This window comes from Phoenix dactylifera, unplaced genomic scaffold (genome assembly GCF_009389715.1).
Source record: "Phoenix dactylifera cultivar Barhee BC4 unplaced genomic scaffold, palm_55x_up_171113_PBpolish2nd_filt_p 001058F, whole genome shotgun sequence".
Lineage (NCBI taxonomy): Eukaryota > Viridiplantae > Streptophyta > Magnoliopsida > Arecales > Arecaceae > Phoenix > Phoenix dactylifera.
In genome coordinates, this window is record NW_024068407.1 from 41,317 (window position 1) to 54,645 (window position 13,329).

At 44.6% G+C, this 13,329-nt stretch overlaps 1 non-coding gene across 1 annotated transcript; it reads left to right on the forward strand.

Annotated features, from left to right (window-relative positions):
- Positions 1-12,693: 12,693 nt before the first annotated feature.
- TRNAR-ACG lies at positions 12,694-12,766 on the forward strand. Its single transcript has one exon. It is a non-coding gene; the product is annotated as a tRNA-Arg (tRNA).
- Positions 12,767-13,329: the final 563 nt, after the last annotated feature.

Consider the following 13,329-nt stretch of genomic DNA (forward strand, 5'->3'; position numbering starts at 1 on the left):
GATTAGGATGGTTGGAAAATGGTCTGGATTGCGGAAAATAGCTTTGATTAGGTCGGCCTTCTAAGGGTATGGACCGAGAGTCGGTACGCCTCACTGCAGGAATTCGTAAGAAACTATCCACATCTTGAGCCAACTGATATGCTTGGCTAAGGGTGGTAATCTCTCGGAGGATTAATTCTTTCTGGATCTCCTCACGGAGTCCTGCCCGAAATCTAGAAAGAGTAACAGTCTCCTCTTCGATTACACCGCACCTCATGTGAAACTCCTCAAATCGTGCAATGTAATCGGCAACGGTTGAAGTCCCTTAAGTTAGTTTCTGCCACCGATCTATAAGGCATTTCGATAAGAGAATGGCAGATACTTCTCATTCAGTTTTTCTTTCATATCCTCCCAGTTGGTGATACGAGGAAGCCTCTGGGTCTCACGCATATGTTCAACGTTATGCCAGTACCAGTGAGCTTGCCCAATAAGCTTCATTGTAGCGAACCGTACTTTTCTATCATCATTCATTTCATACCACTCAAAATAGTTATCCATGGCTGCTCTCCAATCAAGGTACACACTCGGTTCTAATTGACCAGCAAATGTGGGGGCATCTACTCGTACGGTGCGAAGTAGTCGCTCGTTAAGATCGCGCTGGTAATCAGGAGGAAGTTGGTTCCTAGGGGGATGGGGAAATGCTACAGGTGGCGTAGTCAAACCAAACTCAGGATAAGCTGCGATTGGGGTTGACGGTTCAGGAGTCCTAGGGTGTTACACTAGAGCACGGATCTTTCGTTTGAATTCGTCTTGATCAGCTCGTAATGCAGCTAATTGTTCCAAAATATCTTGTAGAACTCTGGGGTCCATGGTGGGTAAAGGGGTCTGAGAGTCAGTGAGGAGGTACTCTCTACCACTACGGGTTGGCATGCATGGACTACTCTAGTTGGTGATGTGATATGCAATGCTACTAATGAACCCTAACTTATCCAAATGCAATGCAGAACAACCTATTAATGCAATCTACTATGAATTCGAAAATCAGCAAATTTTTACAAAAATAACTTAAAATTAAATATTACTAATTTGTATTTTGGTTATTTCAGAATTAAGATAGAAAATTAGTCACTATAAGAAATTAGGTTGCAAATACGTATTACGGTCGTTCAAAGTCCTAAAGTAATCCGATCTATGGATGTTGAGAAATATCCTGTCACTAGGGTGTGCTAATTCAATATCTGGATTTAGAGGATGAATAGGACGGGTGTGGTAATATATGTTCTAGATTTCAAAATATGACAGGAAAGTAAGTTTTCAAATATGGCTATCATGCCAGAGAACTAGAATATAATTAGATAAATAAGCCCAAGAGGAGGAAGAACCTATTACTTGTGGTAAATGCAGTAAACCAGAAGCGTCCGTTGCAGAGTCTCGAACACGAAATCGACACCGGGCGAAGTTAGCTGGAGCTGTGGACCTAGTGCTGCAGCAGAAAGGCCTTCTGGACTTCTAGGGTGGGCTGAAGAAGATGCTGGATTGGCCTGTATAGGACCTGCGGCTGATTAGGCTTGGGCTCTGGCTTGCATTTGAGAAAAAAAAAAAGGCTGGCGGCCTTGTGGGTTTGGGGTTCAGAAAGGGGCAAACTCCTGCTGTGTGGGCCTGGGATCAAAAGTGGAAAGACAAAACAGGCATGCAGGCCGTGGGCTTGAAAAGGGGGTTGTGGGGCCCGATGAGTGTCCACGGGTGGAGTCAGCCTGAGAGAAGGGAACAAGGGGAAGTGAAACAAGGGGGGCCGGTTCGGGAGAAGAGAAGGCTCGCAGGAGGGGGAAGGAGAGGTGGAGGCGGCAGTCTGGTGCAGCGGCAAACAGAGGCGGGCAGAGCGGCGGTGGTGTGTGACGGCGTTGGAGTGGCGGCGCGGCTCGGTGGGGAGGGAGAAGACGACGCTCGTAGGAAGTGGGCGGAGCTCGGGTGGTCTGCCGGCTGCCCAGCGGCGTCGCGGCTCGTTCGGGCGGCGCTGTGGTTGGTCGTGGGGAGGAGGCGCCTCTATCGGTAGCATCGCGGTTCGGCAACGGCAAGCGGACGCGGTTGGCGCAAGAGGTGCAGCTCGACGACAATGGGGAACAGCGTGGCGGAGCGGCACGAGCTCGGACGACGGAGGAGAAGGCGACGGCGGCAGAAGGCGGCACGGCAGAGGCGGCGGCGACGTCAGCGGCGAGCGGAGCTTGGGTGAATGCTCGGCGGCACGGCGGAGGCGGCGGCGGCAGTGACAGCGGCGAAACCCTAGGGTTTCCCTTCGGCAGAAACGGAGGTAAGCATTTTTTTTTTGAACCTTAATGGGTTCGGGTTAACGGGTTTGGGTTTTCGGTTGCAACCCGCTCTGATAACCGTGAAGTTGAGCACGTGCAGGTCACGTGCATTTTTTTTTTTTTTGACTTGTTGGACCCGGATTACCAGGTTGCGGGTAACGGGTTTAGAACTAACCCGTTACTTGGTTTTCTTCTTCAACCTTCCGACCGATTCGGAAGGGTGATCCGGTCGCTTTGGCGGCAACAGCGGAACGGCCGAACAGAGTGGCGACGGCGTTCGCGGACGCAGCTCCGTGGTCGGCGACAACAGGCGGCGGCTGAACGTGTACACGGTGGTCGGTGGGTGTCTCGACGGGTTCGATTGGCAAGGCCGAAAGAAGGGCGGCGATGTTTTTCTTCTTTCCGACAACGGGAACCGCTCGTGGTCCGTCGACACGCTCCGGTGTCCAGGGTCGGGTACTGCGTAGAGCTCGTGTGCCCATCGAAACCCGGGGATTCGGCGATGCTCAGCCATACACCAGTGGTAGTTGTCGCAGATGGTGGTGGCGTCGGTTGCAGGCACCAGCGGAGGGCACAGAGGCGGCGCTGCAGAAGATCAGCGGCTGGTCGGGCGAAGCTCGGAGGAGTCCGGCGGATCTGGTCGGAAAGGAGCGGTTGCGGCCGGGAGGCGGAGGAGAGCGTCGGGCAAGATGGAGATAAGGGAGGACAGAAAGTGGACGACAGACTGTCACGACCCCCGCCCCGTTCCCGGCGGGCCGCCGCGACGGTCCTAGGGTGCGGGTAGGCATAAGGCCACCAGCCACCACGTAGAACCCTACTACCTATCAATCATCAATAAATCTTGAAAAATTTGGCATGATACATGCACAAAATGATCACTTTTTCTATAGTGACATGTCAGGATTATCTCAATACATACAACAACACTACCTGTCAGAGCAGCAATCACATAATCTGTCACATAATGAACCTGGACAATATATATCAATACATCATCTCAGGCATATAACTCATCTGCACACATATATATATATATATACCTGCTTCCTAATCCATCCATGGTCAAACCCATATCCACAACAGGATCTATGACTGTAACTATGCACTATATACAATAGAAGGTTTATAATACACCAAAAGGTATAAACCTCTATCTACATTATATTATACTATACTATGGAGCGGCACAGCTAGCAGGCAACCACTAATCCTGCTCCTCTCTATACAATACCTGCCCTGCAATCAAAAATACCAAACTGGAGAGTGAGTATATAAATACTCAGTGAGTGGAGTAGAGAGTACTATGCACATGAGACCAGATATAATCATGGCTCGAGGAGAAATCTCAAGATCAATAACAAGATGAACATGATCTCAACATAGAGAATATGGAGTAAGTCATCAATATCACTACAATCAATATCAACTCATCTGAAGCATATATGGAATAATCAAGTCAACATATATGCTACTCATGAATATGCTCAACAGGTCATAGTACTGAATCATATAAATCAGGTGTCAATAGGCTGAATCATCAACAAGACAGCTATCGGGAGGTGGGTTTTACGCCCCAGGCGAACCAGCAACAACTCCCTACTGCCATATGCATACATCGAATATGACACTACACCAATATGTAAATCATCACTAGACAGCTGTCGGGAGGTGGGTTTTACGCCCCAGGCGAACCAGCAACAACTCCCTACTGTCACATGCATATGCAGGATAAGACACCATACCGATAACATAAATGCTAGACAGCTATCGGGAGGTGGGTTTTACGCCCCAGGCGAACCAGCAACAACTCCCTACTGTCACATGCATATGCAGGATAAGACACCATACCGATAACATAAATGCTAGACAGCTATCGGGAGGTGGGTTTTACGCCCCAGGCGAACCAGCAACAACTGCCTACTGTCACATGCATATGCAGGATAAGACACCACACTGATCATATAAATGCTGGCCAGTATCCAGAACAGAAATCCATCTCACATCTATATACTAAATGGCACCTCGCGGGAATTCTACATCCGCGGAAAGCCATACTGCACCTCGCGGGGTCTTACTATGCCCGGCGGCAAGCAGAATATAAGTCGTAGGACCGGCCGATCCTACGCCTAGGGCCGTGTCCCCCCTAGGAAGGGACTGGGCTCCGCCCACCCAGAAGGCTACTATGTGCACAAAGGCCGATGTTCAACCCCATCGACTATAGGTGTCCTGCAGATACTGCCAAGCCATGCATAAATGTCATAATGCACCCTCCCAATACTCTACTAAAAAAGAGCATAATCAAGACTACCACTCACTTAATCATGACCCAATCATAAACTAACATCAGGGTTAGAAGTGAGGGTCAAGGAAGTGCAATACAACTCAATATACCACTAAAAAGGCTCTACAAATCTTTGAAATAGAGGAAATGAAATCAATTTACAAAAGAAATCATTTCACAATTCGGAATCAATTTGATTACTCATCAACCTCTCGTAATTCCTCTCAATGTTCCCTCAAATGCATGTATAGAATAATCAAGCATGGAGAATCAAGATTATAGAGGAATCTACTACAATATCAGTCAATATGCACAAGTGGAATCAATTCACACTTGGCGATATTCATGAAAATGAATTAAGAATGCTCATGGTGCAAAGTACATGGCTCCCACTCACCTGTCAATCTGGCACGGCCTCGATACACCTCCAAAAATCTACAGTAGGCAGTGAAAAACTTCTTCTTCTTATTTTCTAGCTTCTTGCCCAACTGTGACATGCATTTATAATACATTTAGTTTTGTATCAAGGGGTATAATCTACGTGCCAATTATAATATAGGGGACTTTAATTAATTCAACTCCCCCATTCCCTAAATCTTTTCTTTTTATTTCCTTTTTTCTTTTTCTATTAATTAACTCGCCATTTATGTGTATTAGGGACTCCCTTGCATGAGTACAAGGTCCCCTTAGCTTAATCTGGGCTTAATATCCTATTATGGCATGAAATCCCTTATTTTCCCACTCGGATGAACAGTAACCCGGACCAACAGCCGGTTACTTCATCCTGGGTTTGATCCACTTTCCAAACTCCAAATTTGATGAAATTTTTACCTAACATTCTACACTCATAGGGGATTCCAAAGAGGTAACATGCATTGCTATCGGAGGTCGTTTGACCCCCTAAATAATTCGCCGAATTTGGGACTTCGACACAGTTTTTCCGTAGTGCCGGAAAAATTTGTCAAAATCCGATTCTTCCTCTTTTAACCGCCTCTACAACCCATATCCGACCCCTCTAGACTATATCCACCCTTTGTATAGCCTAATGTCATCAAAAGACTAGATAGGGATGGATATTTACCTTTTTCTTTTTGGAAATCGAGGTCCTTGCGTAGAGGGGAAGGAGATCTACGTTTTTCCCTTCAGCTGGCAGCGCAACCGGGATCTCCTTCCTTTTCTTTTTCTTCTTCTTCTTCCTCTTCCTTTCTTCCTTTCCTTTCCTCTCCTTCTTTTTCTTCCTCTCTGTTGCCGTCTGAGAACCCCCTCCCTCTTTCTTTCTCTGCTTCATTCCGTGAGCCAGCTCAAACCCTCCAATTAAGTCACATCAAAACACTATTTACCCTTTGTTTAATATTATTAAATTTTCATTTTGCCCCTAACACTTCAACATATCTACTGTTATGCCATTAACTTTTGATTCCTTTCCAATTTTACCCATACCACTTCAACGCATCTACAACTATGCCATTATCTTTTGATTCCTTCCAATTTTACCCCTTATATCAATTTTAAAGGACTCTTCTATCCCTTTTGATAAAAAAAATTTTTTTTTTTTTTTGGGTTATTACATCCTCCCCCCTTATATAAAATTCGTCCTCGAATTTAAAAGAGTAAATTACCTGATTACTCAAAGGGGTGAGTGTATCGCTCTTCATATTCTGCTCGGTGTGGTATTGGGAATCAAATAAATTGGAAATGTTTTACCTTCTATCTCTACCACATAGGTAGGATATACATACTTCGCTTCTATACTATCCCCTACAGATGTACTAATAGCTAAGGGAATATGCATTAATATCTTATCCTTAGCTAACTTTTTAGCAAAATAAGGGGACACAAATGAATGGGTAGCTCCAGAATTAAATAACACTCTAGCTTTAATCTTATCAATGAGGAGCATACCTGTCACAGCTACATTTAATGCCTGTGCCTCTTGTGGATTTACCGTGAACACCCTTCCTTGCCCTCTACCTACTGGAGCTGATGGCTGAGATGGTCCAACACTCTGCTGTGATGCTGGTGTCTGACCTCTGCCTCTGCCTACAGGCCCCCTACTACTAGGCCTGTCCATCTGCACAGAATGGTAGGATGCCAAAGGCACAAACTGCTGGGTGGCACCCTGCAGGCATTCTCTGGCAAAATGACCCGGCTGTCCACATCTGTAGCACACTCCCTGACCCATTCTGCATCTGCCAGGGTGCTGCTTCCCACATATGCCACACACTGGCCATGATTGGAACCCAGATTCAGTTCTGGCTATAGTGACTGGAGGACGAGGTACTGATGGTAGAAAAGTATCTTGTGATTGACCTCTTTCCCTCCATTTCCTCTTACGTGGGGTAGGTGGAGCTGAGCGTACAGACTGCTCCGTCGGGCCCTCCGAGAGATCTACTCCCTCAGATCTATCTTTACTGCTTTGCTCCTTCCCCACACTCATTTTTCTCTGTTCTCTTTCAGCTCTTTCTTCTTTGTTTCTGGTCTCCCACTGTTTTGCTTTATCAATCAGCCTAGACAAGGTGGGGACCTCTACTGCCAGTACTGCATTATAAAGCGGGGAAATCAGACCTCGTCTGAACCTTTCTATCCTGGCAACTTCAGTGGGGATGATGTAAGGAGCATACTTCCCCAATCTAGTGAACTCACGAGCGTACTCAGATACGCTCATTCCGGGCATCTGCTTCAGCCTCTCAAACTGAAGAGCCCGATTCTCCCTCTCAGTCGGAGACAAGAACTCATCCATCACTGCTTGCCTGAACTCTTCCCAGGTTGGAGGATTCCTACTATACAATCTGTCCTCCACTTGTCTCTGGTACCAGTCCCAGGCATCTTCCTTCATTGTAAGCCCTACAAGTTCTATAGCTCTTGCATCAGAACAGGGTAGTCTCCGTATCATCTTTTCAGTCTCCTCCAGAAATCTCTGAGGATCTTCACCTTCTTCCCCCTTAAACTCCGGGGTTCTGAGCCTCAGAAACTCCTGTACAGTAATCCCCTCATCATCTAGAGCCCGCCTGGCCAAACTTCTTGGCACAGGTACAAGAGGTGGGATAGATACTACTGACGGGGCAGGAGGTTTCCCCCGAGCAATCTGCTCCCTCAGAGCCTGATTCTCCGCCAGTAACTGTTCCATCAATGCATCTCTATTTCCTACCTCCCCTTGATCATCAACTCTCCGCCTGTCTGCAGGAGGAGATTTTTCTCTTTGGGGCTCGATATGTGTGGAACCCGCATCTAATGCTATATCTGGCTCCATCCTCCTTCCAGGACGAGCAGATCCTCTCCTTGGAGGTATTCTTTATATGTCTCTAAAAGAGTTAAAAAGAGAGGGCAGTCGTTACACACTGAGTCATAATATATTTTACTGAATTGTAAATGACTCATAAATTAACATACAGAAAAACCTTATGCTCCATAGTATAATCCTATACTTAATCCTGACTCACCCTATTGCTCTGACAAGACTCTTCTTAACCTTTGCTCTGATACCAAGCTTTGTCACGACCCCCGCCCCGTTCCCGGCGGGCCGCCGCGACGGTCCTAGGGTGCGGGTAGGCATAAGGCCACCAGCCACCACGTAGAACCCTACTACCTATCAATCATCAATAAATCTTGAAAAATTTGGCATGATACATGCACAAAATGATCACTTTTTCTATAGTGACCTGTCAGGATTATCTCAATACATACAACAACACTACCTGTCAGAGCAGCAATCACATAATCTGTCACATAATGAACCTAGACAATATATATCAATACATCATCTCAGGCATATAACTCATCTGCACACATATATATATATACCTGCTTCCTAATCCATCCATGGTCAAACCCATATCCACAACAGGATCTATGACTGTAACTATGCACTATATACAATAGAAGGTTTATAATACACCAAAAGGTATAAACCTCTATCTACATTATATTATACTATACTATGGAGCGGCACAGCTAGCAGGCAACCACTAATCCTGCTCCTCTCTATACAATACCTGCCCTGCAATCAAAAACACCAAACTGGGGAGTGAGTATATAAATACTCAGTGAGTGGAGTAGAGAGTACTATGCACATGAGACCAGATATAATCATGGCTCGAGGTGAAATCTCAAGATCAATAACAAGATGAACATGATCTCAACATAGAGAATATGGAGTAAGTCATCAATATCACTACAATCAATATCAACTCATCTGAAGCATATATGGAATAATCAAGTCAACATATATGCTACTTATGAATATGCTCAACAGGTCATAGTACTGAATCATATAAATCAGGTGTCAATAGGCTGAATCATCAACAAGACAGCTATCGGGAGGTGGGTTTTACGCCCCAGGCGAACCAGCAACAACTCCCTACTGCCATATGCATACATCGAATATGACACCACACCAATATGTAAATCATCACTAGACAGCTGTCGGAAGGTGGATTTTACGCCCCAGGCGAACCAGCAACAACTCCCTACTGTCACATGCATATGCAGGATAAGACACCATACCGATAACATAAATGCTAGACAGCTATCGGGAGGTGGGTTTTACGCCCCAGGCGAACCAGCAACAACTCCCTACTGTCACATGCATATGCAGGATAAGACACCATACCGATAACATAAATGCTAGACAGCTATCGGGAGGTGGGTTTTACGCCCCAGGCGAACCAGCAACAACTCCCTACTGTCACATGCATATGCAGGATAAGACACCACACTGATCATATAAATGCTGGCCAGTATCCAGAACAGAAATCCATCTCACATCTATATACTAAACGGTACCTCGCGGGAATTCTACATCCGCGGAAAGCCATACTGCACCTCGCGGGGTCTTACTATGCCCGGCGGCAAGCAGAATATAAGTCGTAGGACCGGCCGATCCTACGCCTAGGGCCGTGTCCTCCCTAGGAAGGGACTGGGCTCCGCCCACCCAGAAGGCTACTATGTGCACAAAGGCCAATGTTCAACCCCATCGACTATAGGTGTCCTGCAGATACTGCCAAGCCATGCATAAATGCCATAATGCACCCTCCCAATACTCTACTAAAAAGGAGCATAATCAAGACTACCACTCACTTAATCATGACCCAATCATAAACTAACATCAGGGTTAGAAGTTAGGGTCAAGGAAGTGCAATACAACTCAATATACCACTAAAAAGGCTCTACAAATCTTTGAAATAGAGAAAATGAAATCAATTTACAAAAGAAATCATTTCACAATTCGGAATCAATTTGATTACTCATCAACCTCTTGTAATTCCTCTCAATGTTCCCTCAAATGCATGTACAGAATAATCAAGCATGGAGAATCAAGATTATAGAGGAATCTACTACAATATCAGTCAATATGCACAAGTGGAATCAATTCACACTTGGCGATATTCATGAAAATGAATTAAGAATGCTCATGGTGCAAAGTACATGGCTCCCACTCACCTGTCAATCTGGCACGGCCTCGATACACCTCCAAAAATCTACAGTAGGCAGTGGAAAACTTCTTCTTCTTGTTTCCTAGCTTCTTGCCCAACTGTGACATGCATTTACAATACATTTAGTTTTGTATCAAGGGGTATAATCTACGTGCCAATTATAATATAGGGGACTTTAATTAATTCAACTCCCCCGTTCCCTAAATCTTTTCTTTTCTTTCCTTTTTTCTTTTTCTATTAATTAACTCGCCATTTATGTGTATTAGGGACTCCCTTGCATGAGTACAAGGTCCCCCTTAGCTTAATCTGGGCTTAATATCCTATTATGGCATGAAATCCCCTATTTTCCCACTCGGATGAACAGTAACCCGGACCGACAGCCGGTTACTTCATCCTGGGTTTGATCCACTTTCCAAACTCCAAATTTGATGAAATTTTTACCTAACATTTTACACTCATAGGGGATTCCAAAGAGGTAAATGCATTGCTATCGGAGGTCGTTTGACCCCCTAAATAATTCGCCGAAGTTGGGACTTCGACACAGTTTTTCCGTAGTGCCGGAAAAATTTGTCAAAATCCGATTCTTCCTCTTTTAACCGCCTCTACAACCCATATCCGACCCCTCTAGACTATATCCACCCTTTGTATAGCCTAATGTCATCAAAAGACTAGATAGGGACGGATATTTACCTTTTTCTTTTTGGAAATCGAGATCCTTGCGTAGAGGGGAAGGAGATCTACGTTTTTCCCTTCAGCTGGCAGTGCAACCGGGATCTCCTTCCTTTTCTTTTTCTTCTTCTTCTTCCTCCTCCTTTCTTCCTTTCCTTTCCTCTCCTTCTTTTTCTTCCTCTCTGTTGCCGTCTGAGAACCCCCTCCCTCTTTCTTTCTCTGCTTCATTCCGTGAGCCAGCTCAAACCCTCCAATTAAGTCACATCAAAACACTATTTACCCTTTATTTAATATTATTAAATTTCCATTTTGCCCCTAACACATATCTACTGTTATGCCATTAACTTTTGATTCCTTTCCAATTTTACCCATACCACTTCAACGCATCTACAACTATGCCATTATCTTTTGATTCCTTCCAATTTTACCCCTTATATCAATTTTAAAGGACTCTTCTATCCCTTTTGATAAAAAAATTTTTTTTTTTTTTTTGGGTTATTACACAGACCCTTTCGTTCTGTTTTTTTTTTTAATAATGAACGGGACTGTTTGTTGGAAAGGGTGGTGCCTGTTCCGGTTGTGGTGAAGGGGAGACCGACGAAGGCTTTGTTTTGCCTTATTTCAAGCTGCTGGAACCAGGGATCCGCACTTTGGCAGGGCAAGGCGCACGGCTCTGATACCAAGTTAATGCCGAAACGGGAGGGAGAAATGGCTGCAGTGATGACAATGTACTGTTGGGATTGTTGTACGTTGTAGCTTTAAGATGGAAACAGAAGAAGAGGGAGAAAAGAATGAGGAAGAGGAAGAAAAAGAGAAGAAGAGAAGGAGGAAGAGAGGAGGAGAAGACATGGAGGAAAAATTGTTAAACCTTCATTAAGCCCTAATCATGAAAATAGGTCCCTATATATAGGCCCTAAATACACAATTTGCATAAACCCCCTTACACAGCAATAAATCCTAATAAACCTACAAATAACACAAATAAACCATAAATAAGCCCTAAAATGCAAATAAAATAGTGGCCTCCTAGCTGATGTCCCCATCAATTCAGCTCTCTCATAATGATAAGGCAGTGTGGAAACTTGATAGAAAAGGTAACTTCACTGCATCTATTTATCAATTCTTCAATATCGGAGGAATTAGATGTCAGTTTGCTTCTTCTATCTGGAGTCTTGATGTACCTCTGAAATGCAAATATTTTCTCTGGCTCTGAAGAAAGCGATATCCTTGGAAAAAAGATAGGTTGGAACATAGGAGGTTGTGTTTTATGTCATCAAACGCAGGAATCAGTGAATTAATTGTTCTCTTATTGCTTTCTTTTCTCTACCATTTGGAAAGGGATATGTTTCTCTTGAAGTTCTTCATCCTCAAACCTTCTTTCAGGACCTTTGTATAGAATGGAGACAGAAATTTCTCAAAACAATTTCAGCCTATTACTCTTATGTTGTTCGTGGAGATAATCTGGGCTATTTGAAATAAGAGAAATACTCAGATTTGTCAAGCAATCCTCCATCATTTCTATTGCTAGCGCTGGCCTTCAAAATTTTAATCAGTGGTCTATTCTATGCAATCAAAAAAGCTACCAGCTTTCAGGAGAATTCGTAACAAAATCAAGAATATTTCTTACTCTCTTTCTATTGCTTGGTTTTTGTTGAGGTGGTTATTATTTATCCCTTGCCTCTCTAATTGATCTTGATCTCTCTTCCAAGTTGTAAATTTTTTTATCTTTAGTCATAAAAGTTGGGTGGGTCCTTTTAGCCTCCCTTTATGATCAAAAAAGCAAAAATAAATAAAGAACAAACAATTATTGTACGAAAAAGAAAGAAAGAAAGAACAAGCAATTCTAGCATTCATTTGCTCCCAAATATAACAAGGATAGGATTCTCTCTCCCCCAGTCACCGGGACCATTTCACAGTAGTCCTGATCCTGTCATCGTTGGCACTGGCAAACTGAACGGGCGTGGGAATGGTTGTGGACCATAGGAGAGTATTAAGTAATATTAGACTTCCGACCAGCCAAAGAAAAGACTCCATGGCCCAATGGATAAGGCGCTGGTCTACGGAACCAGAGATTCTGGGTTCGATCCCCAGTGGAGTCGCCGGCGTATTATACTAACCTATTAGTGCATTATTTTACGAACCTTTTTGTCACTTCTCTGCGCTCCGCCATCCGCGCCACGTCACCGGGTCACCGCACACGCGTTCACGCTATAATCCACCCCTCCACGTGCTACAGAGCTCCACGTGCTGCACACCATGTCGCTCCTAATCTCCCATTACCGTCGGATGGTGCTGCCGTTTGACCCATCCAACGGCCGCAAAAGAACAGGCCAAGCAAGTACGACAAAAACTATGCCTTCGTTCATATCGACTATAAATTAATTTACAATATAAAGTCTAACGCGAATCTTAAAGTACGAGTACTCATAGTTGGCTCCCACAGCATGATATCAGTTTTTGCTACGTGGCGGAGCCACGGAGGTAACCCGCCTATTATCCAACTCACCGTCATAGACATGCCTATCGCCATTCGAGGTGCTTGATCGGCGACGGACGGAGTATTGATGTGATGGAGGATCCATGGATGGATGCAGTTTTTTTGAGACTATGGCCGACGACTATTAGCACTAAGGTGGGGAAGGGACTTCGAGTTTCTGATCTG